Raw genomic sequence first — 16068 nt, 5'->3', positions numbered from 1 at the left:
ACATAGGTACAAATTGACTCTAAATCTGAGAAGGGGTCTACAACAAACAGTACTTCATATTTCGCCCTATCATTATGTATATTTTTTTCTTCTCTTCTCTTCTGCATATGTATCAATATAGGGCAAAAGGAATGTATTAGTGAGACAATAAACCCATTAATATTTGTATTTTCACAATATTTTTATTTTTATGATTGCTATTTGCAAATATCTTCCTTGATTATACCTGTGAACTAAGTTATATGCAAATAGCAGTAATGTTATATAGGTCAACTTGTCTATTTCTCTCCTAAAATAATATACTATTTTATTTTATTTTTTTTTAGCTCCCACCAATAAGTGAGAACATGTGGTATTTCTTTTTCTCTGCCTGACTCGTTTCACTCAGTATTATTCTTTCAAGGTCCATCCATGTTGTTGCAAATGGCAGTATTTCATTTGTTTTTATAGCTGAGTAGTATTCCATTGTGTAGATATACCACATTTTCCGTATCCACTCATCCGATGATGGACATTTGGGTTGATTCCAGCTCTTGGCTATTGTGAAGAGTGCTGCAATGAACATTGGGAAACAGGTATACCTTCGACTTGATGTTTTCCATTCCTTTGGGTATATTCCCAGTAGTGGGATAGCTGGATCATATGGCATTTTCTTTAAGAATAGAAAGAGGAGGACAAGGATGCCCACTCTCACCACTCCTATTCAACATAGTATTGAAGGCATTAGCAAGAGCAATTAAATAAGAGAAAGAAATAAAGGGCATCCAAATTGGAAAACATGAAGTCAAATTATCCCTGTTTGCAGATGGCATGATCATATACATAGAAAAACCTAAAAACTCTACCCCAAATCTCCTAGAGCTAATAAAAGAATTCAGTAAAGTTGCAAAATACAAAATCAATACCCAAAAATCAGTAACTCCAACAAAAAATAAGCAGAAAAAGAAATCAAGAAAGCAAACCCATTTTCAAGAGCTACCAAAAAATTTAAATGCCTAGGAATAAATTTAACCAAGGAGGTGAAAGATCTCTACAATGAGAACTACAAACACTGCCAAAAGAAATTAAAGAGGACACCAAAAGATAGAAAGACATTCCATGTTCATGGATTGGAAGAACAATGTTGTGAAAATGTCCATACTACCCAAAACGTTCTATAGGTTCAATGCAATCCCCACCAAAATACCAATGACCAATGACATTCTTCACAGAAATAGAAAAAAAAAAACAATCCCAACATTCATATGGAACAACAAAAGGAACCAAATAGCCAAAGTGAGCCTGAGCAAAAAAAATAAAGCTGTAGTCACTACACTACCTGACTTCAAATTATACTACAAAGCTATAGTAACCAAAAAAAGCATGGTAGTGGCATAAAAATAGACACTGAGACCAATGGAACAGAATAGGGAATCCAGAAATCAGCCCATGTACTTACAGCCTACTGATCTTTGACAAAGGCACCGAGAACATACATTTGGGGAAAGGACAGCCTTTTCAGCAAATGGTGCTCAAAAAACTAGATATATATGTGTAGAAAAATGAAACCAGACCCATACATCTCACCATATACCAAAATTAACACAAAATGGATTAATGACTTAAATTTAAGACCTAAAACTATAAAATTCCTGAAATAAAACGTAGGGGAAACTCTTCAGGATGCAGGACTGGGCAAAGACGTTGTGAACAAGACCTCAAAAGCACAGGCAACAAAAGGAGAAATAAACAAATGGGATTATATGAAACTAAAAACCTTCTGCACAGTAAAGGAAACAATCAACAGAGTGAAAAGACAACCTACAGAATGGGAGAAAATATTGAAAACAATGTATCTGATAAGGGGTTAATATCCAGAATATACAAGGAACACAGACAACTTAACAGTAAAAAGCAAATAATCCAATTTTAAAATGGGCAAAGGAGCTGAAAAGACATTTCTCAAAAGAAGACATACTAATGGCCAACAAATAGATGAAAAAATGTTCAACATCACTAATCATCAGGGAATGCAAGTCAAAACCACATTGAGATATCATCTCGCCCCAGTTAGACTAAGCTACTATCAAAAAGACATAATGATAAATGTTGTTGAGGATGCAGAGAAAGGGGAACCCTTCTGAACTGGGGTGGGACTGCAAATTAGTGCAGCCATTATGGAAAACAGTATGGAGGTTTCTCAAACAACTATAGATAGAACTAACACAATCCAGCAATCCCATTATTGGGCATACACCCAAAGGAATGGAAATCATCAGTTCGAAGGGATACCTGCACTCCCATGTTTATCACAGCTCTACTTACAATAGCCAAGATACAGAATAAACCTAAATGTCCATTGACAGACAACTGGGGAAGGAAAATGTGGTATATATACACAATGGAATACTACTCAGCCATAAAAAAGAAAGAAATTCTGCCATTCACAGCAAAATGGGTGAATTATGGGAAATTATGTTAAGTGAAATAAGCCAGGCACAGAAAGAGAAGTATTGCATGTCCTCACTCATAAGTGGGAGGGAGAGGAAGGACGGAAGAAAGGAAGGGAGAGAGGGGGAAAAAAAGAAACAACCACAATAATGCATTGAACTTACAAAAGGAGAAAACAGAGCTGTGGTTACTAGAGGTGGGTGGGAGAGAGGGAAAGGAAGACAGTTTAGGAAGAAATTGTTTAATGGACACAAGGAATGATTATATTCTGTAATGATGAACATGCTAATTATCCTGATTAGATCATCAAACATTGTACACAGGTATTGATATTCAACTCTGTCCCCCCAATATATATAATCAATTATTTTTCAATAAAAGAAAAAAAAAGAATAGGTCTCCAGGGCTTAGAATTGTAAAGCATCACTTGTGTCATATGATACAATGCTATGGCATATGGATAGATACATTCTAACTCCCAGTAAAAATCTTAAGATTAGTAAAAAAAAAAAAAAAAGAAAAAAAATAGATAAATAGATGATTGAGTTGCTTTACTAGAATTTAACGCAAGTATCAAAAATATTGCATTTCTTTATATCATTCTTTTATCTGGCTCCCTAAAAGGAGCTAATTTAATTTGAAAAGACTCAACATATTGACTCCAGTATGTGTTCCCAGGGACATCAGAGCAGAATGAGGTCACTCGGAAGGAAACTTATTTTTCATAGCATACCATATGTAAATGGTGAGACTTACAAAGTCTTCATGAGGAAACTCTTATAAACCAGAGCAGTGTCCAAAAATCTGACTTTCATCAAAAATCCAGCTTAAGAATCTAGTTGTATTGTGGGAAAAAAAATTCCGGGCATGGAGTTTTGTCTGTGTCCTTCAGCTCAGCTCACAATACCACCGTGGGGAGCAGGACGCCGCAGCTGCCAGTCCTCACTAAGGGAGAAATCACGGGACGCAGAAAACACCTTGCTGCTGTCTCTAGACATCACGTAATTCACCACTACAGAGAAAATCTCATTCTGTACAAGTTGGGAATTTGGACTTCGCCCCAAGAAAAGCAGCTTCTCTGATTCAGATGATAGAAGGAGAGATGTTCCATCTCAACAGGAGCATGAGCTGGAGCAAAATCCAGCTCACAGCAGTTACGCCACCTTACCCGTGTGAAAGCCAAGTGCTTTCACGCATCGGATCTCTCCATTCTCACAGCACCACTATGGTGGAGGCTGGCGAGCTTTCATCAGACCCTTTCCCTTTGCTCCTGGGCACACAATAAGGAATACGTTTGTTTCCCAGAAGCCTCCGTGCTGTGTGACTGAGCTCTGTCCTTGGACTGTGAGTGAAGGTGATGTGTATTGTGTAACCTCACGAGGGTGTTCTACTCTCTCTCTCCATTCCCTTGTCTGCAGCCAGATGTCAATGCCAGGGGCATCCGGGAACCAAGCCTTGGGAGTGGCAGGTACTCCATCAGTCTGGGTCTGTGAATAACTGCACAGAGCACCCTCCACCCCTCACGACTGGACTTTATGTGAGCAAGGAATAAAATGTTACGGTGTTAAGCCAAGCCACCAAGAAGCTGAGGTTTATCCCACCTGATGAAAACTGAGTGAGGTTAGGAGGCACTGGACTAGGCGGCAGGGGGAGCAACCGTGTATGGAATGCCTTGAAAATCTATGACACCTCAGGCATCTGCCTGCACCTTCCTTACCTTATATCATGTAATGTCACAACCACTCTTCTGGGGAGCTCTCTTTGTCTCCATGTCACAACCAAGAAAATGTGGCTCACAGAGGCCAAATAGTTTGCTTCAGACTTAGCAGCTGGCAAGTATCAGAGGCAAGATTTGAGCCTAGGTCTGTCCAGCTGCAAAGCCAAGCTTTCGTTGGCACAGAGCCCCAGCCTGTGCTGGTTCCAGTCTCAGTGCTGCTATAGGTAAGCAGCTATGTCATGCTGCTTCTTACCCTCCAGTCCACAAGTATTTCTTGAGCATGACATAAAATAGTGACCCCAGCACTTTGTTTGCGTGTGTCCACCCATCACTCCCTGTCCTGAGTCAGGACACCCAGGCTGGCCACATTCTGCCAATGAGTGACAGCAGCTGCATCAGGCCACCCACATCCTCAGACCCACCACATGGTGGGCTCGGGCCCTCTGCATCTCCACACTGTAGCCATTCTGCCCTCCCTGCAGCTGCTGAAAGTAAGTCCTGGGGCATTTACCCTGCAGGGTTGGGGTGCAGATGCTCCAGCTCCTCAGCCCTTGGGCGTGTGTTCTGCACCAGCCCAGAGTCTCCAGCCTCCCACTGCAGTAGCTGGCTTCATGGCTGCCTGCCCTTCCTGTTCTCACTCCTCCTCTCCTACACCTCCCGAGTAAACTCCTCATGCTGGGATCTTCATCTCTGCTTCTGGGGGAACAAGCTAAGATATGCCACCTGCTGAGGCCTGGGCCTGGGCCTGATCTGGATCCAAACCTGCTGCCCTATCTCCTCTCATTGAGGCTCACCCCCTCAGGTCCCAGCTGCTCTGATCTGCTCAGCTTAATTCAAGAAACATTTCCTGTGCCCCTGCTGGTGGCCAGCCCTGGAGACACAGAAGTGACTCAGATGCGTCTGTGCCTGCCAAAACCCAGGCTAAGGGGAGAGACAGGTACGGGGAGAGGAGATTCTGACTTAAGGCAGTGAGTGAAGGGATCGCTGTTCTTTCCCCAACACTGTCTTCTCTCACACTCACCAAGCACTGGGTCTGTGCCAGGGTCACCATGCAGCAGGCCCTGCAGAGCCATGATCCCAATGGGGTACAGACATTCATACAACATGTCAGACGGGGCCACTGCTGCCCAACATGCAGGAAAGGGAGGAGTCCAGGTGACTCCCAGGGTTTGGGCCCACCGCCTGTTGCACATCCGAGTGAGAGGTAGAGTACACAGTCAGGAACTCGGGGAGAGGAGCCAGGATGGAGAAACGCTATCAATGAATTTAAATTCTAAAAAGGTTGTAACAAGATTGAAAACACTTATTCTTATTTTATAGTTCAACTCAATTGCTCAGAATCCCCCATGGGCCAGTCTTAGACATGGAATGTTCACTACAATTCTTTATATCCCAGCTGCTAAGGAAAGGTAGGGCCTTCCCTGTCAGAGGTGGGTCAGATGCTGCCTCTCTCCTCAGATGTGTTTTGGGCAACATTTCACCTCTCTCCTTCCTTGCTTTACCTCTGCCAGGACGGTTTCAACCACCTCTCTGGGTGGCTGGGAGGGCCAATGTCGAGTTCTGATGGAAACATACTAGCCCTCCTCAAGAAATGTTACTTCCTCCTCTCCCCTCTCTCTGCGCTAGGGGGGACTCCACAGCGCTACTTCTCACAAAAAACATGAGCCCATAAGACCAACTGTGGTTTGGAGGTCAGGCATCTTCAAATGCAGCACCTGTCCCCATCACCTGCTGGACTTGGGGACCCGCTGGCGCACACCTGGCACCTCAGGCTGTGTGTGCCCCAACCCTGGCCCTCCACTCTCTGAGGGCTGTCTGTGACCACCTGCACACCAGTCAGAACCTGTGCTCACAGGCGTCCCCTCCTCAGGGGCCCACCCCACACTGGGCTTAATGAAGAAGATGGCAGGACAGGTCCCAGCCCCTGAGGATGTCAGGATTGACAGGACAAGTACACAGAGTGCACTCAAAGAGACCCCAGGCTGAGGAGTGACAGAGCGGAGATGTTCCCAGGCCACTCCCTCTTCCTTCTCCTTCTGCCTCCCTGTTTTTTGATGTGACAGAATCAGAGAGGCCCCTCCTGAGGCCCCAACACTGCAGGGAGCGCTTTGTCTGCATGCAAACACTCCTAGCCCCCAGATGTGTCATCCAGGATTGCATTCAACCACAAGCAAAAGAAAACCCAACTCACAGAGGCTTAAACATACAGGGGGGTGGCCATCTCAAATCCAGTACATACCAACAGAGGCAGTCCTAGGCAGTACACGGCAGCCTTCGCTACCCCATTCTGTGGCCACAGACGGCTAATCCTCTGGCCTCTTGTTTACCAAGCAAGAGAGAAGCAGGGAAGGCACATCCTTAGGTCATAAAAGCAAACACTTCACCAGAACCCCCCAGCCAGACGGCAGCATGGCAACTGGCAGGCGCAGGGGAGGCTGGGGATGAGGCACATTGACACCCAAACAAAACCAGGATTCCATTACTAAGGAAGAAGGGAAATGCATGTTAGAAAGGGAAGCAGATGAGTTAGAGGCTTAACATTTTAAATATTATGCCAGATGGGACTGAGTGGGACTGGACATGTGTTGGAGCCTGCCCAGAATATCCAGAGAAGCCACTGAAGGGGGCAGAGGGAAAATGAACAAACGTGGGGTCTCTTTTATACTCCCAGGTATGGTTGGTAACAACAAAATGATCAAACCATCTCCATTTATACACAATTTTCTGGAATCAAAATAAGATCATCAAGCTGAAAAAAAAATTCAAAAACCAAGGTATATATCTGAATAAAAGTACGGGAAGACAGCCCCATTTATATTCCTCAGGTTTGTTCTTCAATTCTAAATATTACCCTTCAACAGCCTTCAACGTCTGCTTGCACAGCTAAAGAAAAATCTCCCTTAATGGGAGGATTTATCCAAAATCTCTCTACTGGGAAAATTCCTCCTGAAGGTCTAATGCCCCGTTCTCGTTCATTACAACAGGGCAAAAAATTCCTCAGACGAGCTGCTGCCTCTCACCCATCGGTCCATCCTCAAGGTTTGTGCAGCCCCCAAGCATGTGAGCCTTAGTGTACCCCATCACGATGGGGCTCCCCTCAAGAAATGAATAGGAGATTCCCCCATTAACACTGCTTTTGAAAAAGAAAAAGGGAAAAAAATCACTTAGCTGAACCTGACTTTCTAAATAAAGTGTTCCCTTTAGCATCTCTGCAGAACCACGCTCTCCATCCAGCTGCGCATCCATTCGAGGCGCAGCGCTGGGGCCCTGAGCACACAGTGAACGCCAGCACTCTGTGCGCGTGACTGCTGACCCGCACTCCCACCCCAGGAGTCAGGTCCCGCTTTCCCTACTGCACAGATGAGAAAATTGAAGCTGAGGTGGATGCCCTTGTCTGAGGCAACCCAGACAAGTGACAAGAGCTGATAGTCCACACCCCTTCTCCTTCCCCACACACCACCTTGCATATCAAGTGGTCACTTGTATGATTTTCTCCAGCCGGGTGAAGAGGGTGGGGACAAAAGAAAAATGCATCTGTCTCAGTCTCATCCATGCCCAGCATATCACCACATCTTCTCCTCTTAGTGAATACCCAGTTCCCAATAATAGCTCCTATGTCAGACCTCTTGGTTTTTATCCCTGGTGAAGATGTTGAAAGTTTTATAGACTTGAAAAATGCAGAATCACAATCCCAAAGTTGTAAATGGAAAAAAATTAAATTTTTTAGAGCCAGGTTAATTTTCAGTTAATTAGAACATAATATGGGAAGAAAAAAACACACCTAAGACAGATTAGCACATTTCACTTAACATTCATTCAGTTCCAATGCTGAAATGCATATGTCTACACAGCACACACACACATTTCTCAGACATGTCACCTATGAATCCAAAATTCTGAGTGATAGATTATAAAGTGCTATCTATTTATCTATCAATCTGTCACCATCATCATCACCATATCTAAGGCCCCCATTTCACCTAAATATTAAATATTGCAAGTTGTTTTTCTGCTTTTTCACCAAGTAAGTTTAATCACAGCTGGAAAAGGAAAAAGTCACACACATGTGCACACACACACACATACAAAATTTCCCCAAGAATATCTCACATTAGGATTACCTTACCTTTGGAAAGAAGAACAGGATCATAAGAAAGCTGAAAATGTTAAGATTGGATTTACTGTTTTGTGGAAGGGGAGTAGCTAAAACCGCATACTAATGAGCAGAAGCTTCCCTTTTTGGTTTTGTGATATTAAGCTTTATTTTACTAAGATAAAGCCAGTAAAATTAGAAATCCCACCTCTGTTGCAGCTACACAGGGGGTGCTGGACTGGGGAGGAGCAAAGCCTGTGTCTGACCACAGAGGCAGCAACAGAACAGAAGGCCCAGCTTGGTCCAGACACACCTAGGCACAGGGCACTGCGTCAGCACACCTCGACCAGGCTGCTGAGGCTGTGGGCCCAGCATGGCGAGGCCACCTCCCTCAGTGGGGAGGGCATCTTGCCCAGGCACCCATGGTTGGAGATGTGTCTCTGAGGAGCCAACCCAGGACCCTGCCCTTGCTGTACTTGGGCCCCTGATGTCTGGATCTCTGCTTCCAAATTGTTCAAGTTCAAGACCTCTCTTCCTTCCCCTCACAGTCAAAGAAAGCACAGTGAATGTCATGAGTGAAAGGACTTTTTGCCTCCAAACCTCACTTTACTTCCAAGAACTCTCGTTTCTCCCCTGGTGGTTTGAGTTTCCTGCCCCCAACATTTCTAAGACCTTGCTAACATTTGCAGCTTACTGTCATGTGTTCCTCACTAACATTCGTGTGACCTTCCCCAGAGCTTTAAAGAATTCATTGACCTTCTGTCTAACCTGAGCACAAAAATCATCCCTTCTTGAAAGAGTTCCAAACCCAGCCTTGAGGGCAAGCCTGGCATCCTCCAGCAGACCAGTTCCTCCTGAGCAAATTGGGCTCTGCCTTCTCAGGGAGGACAGCCCCAGGGACTGCTGCCCTCCACAGCTCACCTGGCTGGGGCTGGCATCCTGCTGGAGGAAGTGCATGGTGCTTTCTGTGCCCATGCTCTTGCACTTCCATTCTGCAGCAATTTCCTCAGGAACAGCCTCACCCCTAAAGACTAATCGATACCCATTTTATAACCAAGTTTATAACATATTTCAAACTTTTTATCATGAAAATAACACACATAGAAAAGTGCATAAGGGGCCGGCCCGTGGCTCACTTGGGAGAGTGTGGTGCTGATAACACCAAGGCCACGGGTTCGGATCCTATATAGGGATGGCCCGTTAGCTCACTTCGGAGAGCCTGGTGCTGACAACACCAAGTCAAGGGTTAAGATCCCCTTACCGGTTATCTTTTTTTAAAAAAAAAGAAAGAAAGAAAGAAAAGAAAAGTGCATAAAATGTATCATCACAATTCACCAAATAATAGCAAAATGAATACCCAGCCACACCCAGATGAAGACACCCGTGGGGCTGATAACACCAAGGCCACGGGTTCGGATCCTATATAGGGATGGCCCGTTAGCTCACTTCGGAGAGCCTGGTGCTGACAACACCAAGTCAAGGGTTAAGATCCCCTTACCGGTTATCTTTTTTTAAAAAAAAAGAAAGAAAGAAAGAAAAGAAAAGTGCATAAAATGTATCATCACAATTCACCAAATAATAGCAAAATGAATACCCAGCCACACCCAGATGAAGACACCCAGAAGCCCAGGTGTCTCTCTCTAACCTTACCTGCAGAGTGCACACTATCTTCACTTTTATGATAGTCAGTTCCCTGATTGTGTTTTGTTTTTTCACCTATATACGCATCCTTAAACAAGATACCATATTCATAACACCTAAAACCCTATTGATTATGAAATGTGATATTATCTTATATACAAATGAGAAAGAAAAATGCAATTAAACTCACAAACAACTCCTTGATTAGAATTTTCATGTTCTACTTGTTAAAAGAACGCTTATGACTGGTATGCATATAGATTTTATCATACATTACCCTAGTGCATACATAATAAAGAAAAATTAAGTAAAATATACTGGTTAAGGCAGCCCTAAGACCTCCTCCAATTTGGAGTCCACATCCTCCACACCACTTTCCACTCAGGTTGAACATGCCTGCTTTTCCCATGGTGCATCATCCTCTATGCAAAAGAGTGGTGGAGACTGAGAATTTCTAATAGTAGTGCTTCTCCATTGGTTCCAGGCTTTCTCGTAAATACTGGCACTTGCTCAACAAGTTTTGGTGACAGTATAATGACATTTTCAGTAATTAGCATAATAGTGATGCCCATTCAACCTCTTTAGCCAATAGGTGACGTCATCTTCAAACTTCCAAAGCTTCATCCAAGCTCATGTAGAGGAACTGCTGGTGCCACTGCTGGGTATCTGGCTGAGTCCAATTGCACAGCTAGCTTTTCAGCAGTTTAATCTGCTTAAGAACTAACTTGGCTTTCTTTTGTGAGGCTTCTGCTTGAGCTTATTTTCATGTGTACCATGAATTGGGGGTCAGGGATTCAGGCAGGGCTTAGCTGGGTGATTCTCCTACTCCAAGAGGCATCATCTGAGGTTACTCAGCAGTAGTTGGCTGATAAACAGCCTGGCTTGGAAGTTACATGGGGGCTCAGGGCTCCCAAAGAGAATGTTTCAGGAACAAGCAAACCAAAGGAACTCAACTGAGCTTTTAATCTTGGTTATTTCTAGAACTTTTATTTTTTAAAAAATCTTCTATTTAACTTATACGCTTTACTATTTCCTGCAAATATTTTCAAGCTTTTCTTTTATTTATTAAACGTAGTAAGCAAAGTTGTTTTATATTCTATGTCTGATCATTTTAATATCCTGGTCTTTGAGAATCCACTGTTAATTTCTGGGGGTAGTGGGGTGGCGCTGCCAATTTCCATTTGTGGTGCCTTATTTCATTTGTGCTTGACTATCTGTGACGGGTACAGTTATTATACTTGAAAAATTATTTAAGGAGTAATCTTTGTAGCCTTGGATGAAAGCATCTTCCTCCAGGAAAAACCAGAAATACCCTTAGAATACTATTTCATGTCCCCCACATGAAACATAATTAATTATACATATTTATGGGATACAGAATTGTCTATCAGTATTTGTGTGCAATATGTGATGATCAAATAAAGATAGTTGACATACTTATCCTTACAAAACGTACTCATTCTTTGTGTCCATTAACCAATTTCTCCCTAACCTCCCTCCTCCTTTCCCCCTCTAATAACCACAGTTCTGTTCTCTCCTTCTGAAAGTTCAATGTATTATTGTGTTTGTTGTTGTTTTTCTTTTCTTTCTTCCTTTCTTCTTCCTTCCTTCCTTCCTTCCTTTCTTTCTTTCTTTCTTTCTTCTTTCTTTCTCTCTCTCTCTTTCTTTCTTTCTTCTTTCCTTCTCTCTCTTTCTTTTTCTTTCTTCTTTCTTTCTTTCTTTCCTCTCTCTTTCTCTCTCTCTTTCTCTTTTTCTCTCTTTCTTTCTTTCTCTTTCTTTCTTTCTCTTTCCTCTCTCCTCTCTTTTTCAACCTCTTTCTCTTTCTTTCTTTCTTTCTTTCTTTCTTTCTTTCTTTCTTTCTTTCTTTCTTTCTTTCTTTCTTCTTTCTTCTTTCTTTCTTTCTTTCTTTCTCTTTCTTTCTTTCTTGAGTTTGGACACACAGTATTTCTCTTTCCGTGCCTGGCTTATTTCACTTAACATAATTTTCTCCAAGCTCATCCACGCTGCTGCAAATGGCAGAATTTCTTTCTTTTTTATGGCTGAGTATTATTCCATTGTGTACATATACCACATTTTCCTTATCCAGTCATCCATAGAGGGACATTTATGTTGGTTCCATATCTAAGCTATTGTAAGTAACTGTAAATAGCTGCAATAAATATGGGAGTGCAGGTATCCCTTTGACATTATGATTTCCATTCCTTTGGGCATACACCCCATAGTGGGATTGCTGAATCATATGGTAGTTCTATCTTTAAGTTGCTTCAGAAAGCTCCATACTGTTTTCCATAATGGCTGTACTAATTTACAGTCCCACCAATGTGTAGAAGGGTTCCCGTTTCTCCATATCCTTGCCAGTATTTTTCATTCTCTGTCTTTTTGATAATAGCCTGTCTAACTGGGGCAAGATGATATTTCAATGTGGTTTTGATTTGCACTTTCCAAATGATTAGTGATGTTGGACATTTCTTAATGTACCTGTTTGCCATTTGTACGTCTTCCTTTGAGAAATGTCTATTCAGCTCCTTTGCCCATTTTTTTAACCAGATTATTTGTCTTTTTACTGTTAAATTGTTTGAATTCCTTGTATATTCTGGATATTAATCCCTTGTTGAATGTATTATTTGCAAATATTTTCTCCCATTCTGTAGGTTGTGTTTACACTCTGTTGATTGTTTCCTTTGCTGTGTGGAAGGTTTTTAGTTCCATATAGTCCCATTTGTTTTCTTTTGTTGCCTGTGCTTTTGGGGGTCTTATTCATAAAGTCTTCACCCAGTCCTACATCCTGAAGTGTTTCCCCTATTCTAGGTATTTTATAGTTTCAGGTCTTATATTTAAGTTTTTAATCCATTTTAAGTTCATGTTGGTATATGGCAAGAGCTATGGGTCTAATTCCATTCTTCTACATATGGATATCCACTTTTCCCAGCACCATTTATTGAAGAAGCTGTCCTTTCTCCAATGTATGTTCTTGTTGCCTTTGTCAAAGATCAGTTGGCTCTAAGTACAGGACTTGATTTCTGGGTTCTCTATTCTGTTCCATTGGTCTGTCTATTTTTATGTCGGTACCATGCTGTTTTGGTTACTATAGCTTTGTAGTATAATTTGAAGTCAGGTAGTGTAATGCCTCCAGCTTTATTTTTTTTGCTCAGGATTGCTTTGGCTATTTGGAATCTTTTGTTGTTCCATATGAATGTTGGGATTGTTTTTTTCTATTTCTGTGAAGAATGTCATTGGTATTTTGATGGGGATTGTGTTGAATCTGTAGATCAATTTGCCTAACCCCTCTGCTCTGGTTTCTCTGAAGTCTTGTTCTCTTGTGAGGTCATCTTCATGAGAGACTTCTCCTTAACCTTGAATACGTTGGGGTCAACATGTCAACAGGTAGAGTTGAATGTTTCCTCACTTGTCATTGCAGATCTTCAGCACTTTTTTTGAAGTTCCCCTTCCAAAAAAAAAAAAAGCTTCATCCATCTGGATTCATAGCATTTGACTAAGTAACTCCCTAAATCTCAGATGTATTATCTCCTGAGCTATATCAGTACAATATTTTTGCACCTGGTTTACAATATTACCCCGCATCTAAATTCTGTCATCATCCAGAGTAACATCAACATGTAGATATCCACTTTAAGTTCAATATGACCAAAAATGATTCCTACAAACCTGCACCCTCTCTTCCTGTATTTCTAGTAACAGTGAAAGTCACAACTATTCACTCAGCTTCCCATTCCAGAAGTCCAGCCATTTTCCTGGATTCCTCCTTCCTTCTCCTTTGCTTTCCAGTTAGCACCAAGTGGTTTCTTAATATTCCTTCCTTCTGTCCCTTTTCCTTTCCCCTCTGCTACTGCTTAAGTACAGCCTCCCTCACCCCCAGGCTTGGATACTTGCAACAGACTCATAAGTGACTTGAATGACACTGTGCCTGCAAAACACCGCAAATGGAGCTTTCCTATGCCTTTCCACCAGGGCCTCCACAAAGCCAGTATGAACTAAAGGAATCTGTTGAAAAAGTTTCAGTGACTCCCATAAATCAGCAATTACTTTCTCCTATGATATGGTAGTACACATTAGTGTTAGAATACCTGTACTCTTTGCAACTTTCCCATAGCATGACAGACCCCAAGCACATATTTACTCAGTATAGATATTCACCTTAAGACCAGTGGCAAATTTAACAGTTCATATAAAAGCTGTGTTTCACTGCTTGGACTAGTTTTATGTTTGGGGGAACAGAAGCCTCTAGAATCCCTTGAGAACTGTCTACTACATTAGATGCTTTTATATTTCCCAGTGTGTCTCTCACATAAGCCCCATCAATGAACAACATTACGTCAACACTGGCAGCCAGACTACCAGATGAATCAGACTGAAGCTGAGCATCCTCATGTAAGGCTGTGAGGTGGTTGTGTTCACCCATCTGTCAGGATCTGGCAATGGAGCAGCTGGGTTCCAAAGTGTGCACCTCCCTCGTACCACATTAGGGTTAGACAATAAGGCTTGCCATACACTAACAAGGATTGTGTCATGCGAACTTATAAAATAGCAGCAACAGCATGAGGTACATATAAGTTAAATGTCCCAGAGTCAAAGCCTAAGCCTTTCCATCAGAAGAGGCTGCTGGTACAGCTTCTAAACAACCCGCATCCCAGAGCAACAGAGTCCAATGCACATAAAAGTTAACAAGAGGTCTATCATCGGGGCTAGTTTTTGAAAAAGTGTATCCACCACTAACAGCTCCCTTATTCTCCTGATAGAAAAGGAGAGAGTTTATCAGTTAGGTATTCCTAACACAGGTGAGAAAACAGTGGCTATGATCGGTTTGAATGCCGTCTTTTGCTTCCTTTGACCACAGTAAAAACATGTCTAGTGACACTTCAGGTGAAGTCTCAGTGTGTGGCCTGCCTTAGCAGAGGAAGCAGGGACCTGTTGCCTGCAATACTCGCCCAACCTCAGCAGGGCAGAGTCCTTCCTCATCTGTAAAATAGGCTGCTTTGGGGATGGAACTATTTTCCATCCATTAGCTGATAACAAATATCCCAAATATTTCACCTGAGTTTGACAATACTACAAATTATCGAGGGAGGCTTTATGTCCTTGAGAAGTAAAATTTTAGTGAAGCTAAAGTATCTTCCTTACAACACATAAGGTGTTAGCTATCAATAAATCATCATATTATGAGTTAGCATAGACCACTGAGGTGGGAGGAAATTCTTTAAGTTCTCTCGTAAACACCTAAAGGAATCCCTGGGAGATCCATTGCCATGAATATTGAAAGTCTTCATAAGGAAATACAGAGATACTTTGATTTCTCTACTAAAGGTATAGAAAAGAAAGCTGAATGTAAGCCTACCATGGAGAGGTATTTAGCTCACACGATATGAGGTTAAGATAGTAGCAGTTGGGTACTACAAATGTCCAAGGAATCACAAATCTATTTATTTCTCTTGGATGTTGTACGAGTCTATAAACAAGCTGTTCTTCCTTTCAAATTTTCTTATTTTTTCACAGGTAATATAAAGTATTACAAGAAAAATGTCCTTTCTTTATTATTCTCTGTTTTTCTTCATCTCTAATTACAGATTCTATTCCTTGTATATGAACAAGGGAGAGGATATAGTTTCGCACCTGACCGTGACTGTTCTTCGTCATAAGCTACAATAGTGGGATTGATCAAACGTTGTACTTACTGAGTCAAAGGGTTGAGGAAAGACTTTTCAGCGAACAGTCAGGGCCTCTTACTTGACCAAAGGTGGCCACGAATCCTCCAACAGTTCACACCATGGAAATGCTCACTCAAGGTATCCCATTATTGTCATCAAACTTTTAGGAGCAAAACAGAAATCATGACCCAAAGGAACACATCAATTCATAAATAAAAAATTAGATAATTTTATTAATTAGAAAAAAACCTGAATGCATTCAGGTAGCCAGCAAGTGTTTACATAGTAGATTCTCAGCTCTGATGATATGTAATTAAAGCCACAGTTATTATCCATTATCCTATTTTAGTAAAGAGTCAGAGGTTATTCAGTTTATATCAGTAGTTATATTAGGTTTACCCTAATGTCCTGTTTTTTATAATTCTTTATCAGGCTGACTCTGATGCTCTGTTCTTTTTCACTCCTCACCGTTACCTCCCATAACCACCCTGACAGTGTATCGTTAACACATATCACATCCTTCA

Source organism: Galeopterus variegatus, unplaced genomic scaffold (genome assembly GCF_000696425.1).
Source record: "Galeopterus variegatus unplaced genomic scaffold, G_variegatus-3.0.2 Scaffold1964, whole genome shotgun sequence".
NCBI classification, from domain to species: Eukaryota; Metazoa; Chordata; class Mammalia; order Dermoptera; family Cynocephalidae; genus Galeopterus; species Galeopterus variegatus.
The sequence above is the reverse complement of the archived record's forward strand: the minus strand, read 5'-3'. Positions refer to the sequence as shown.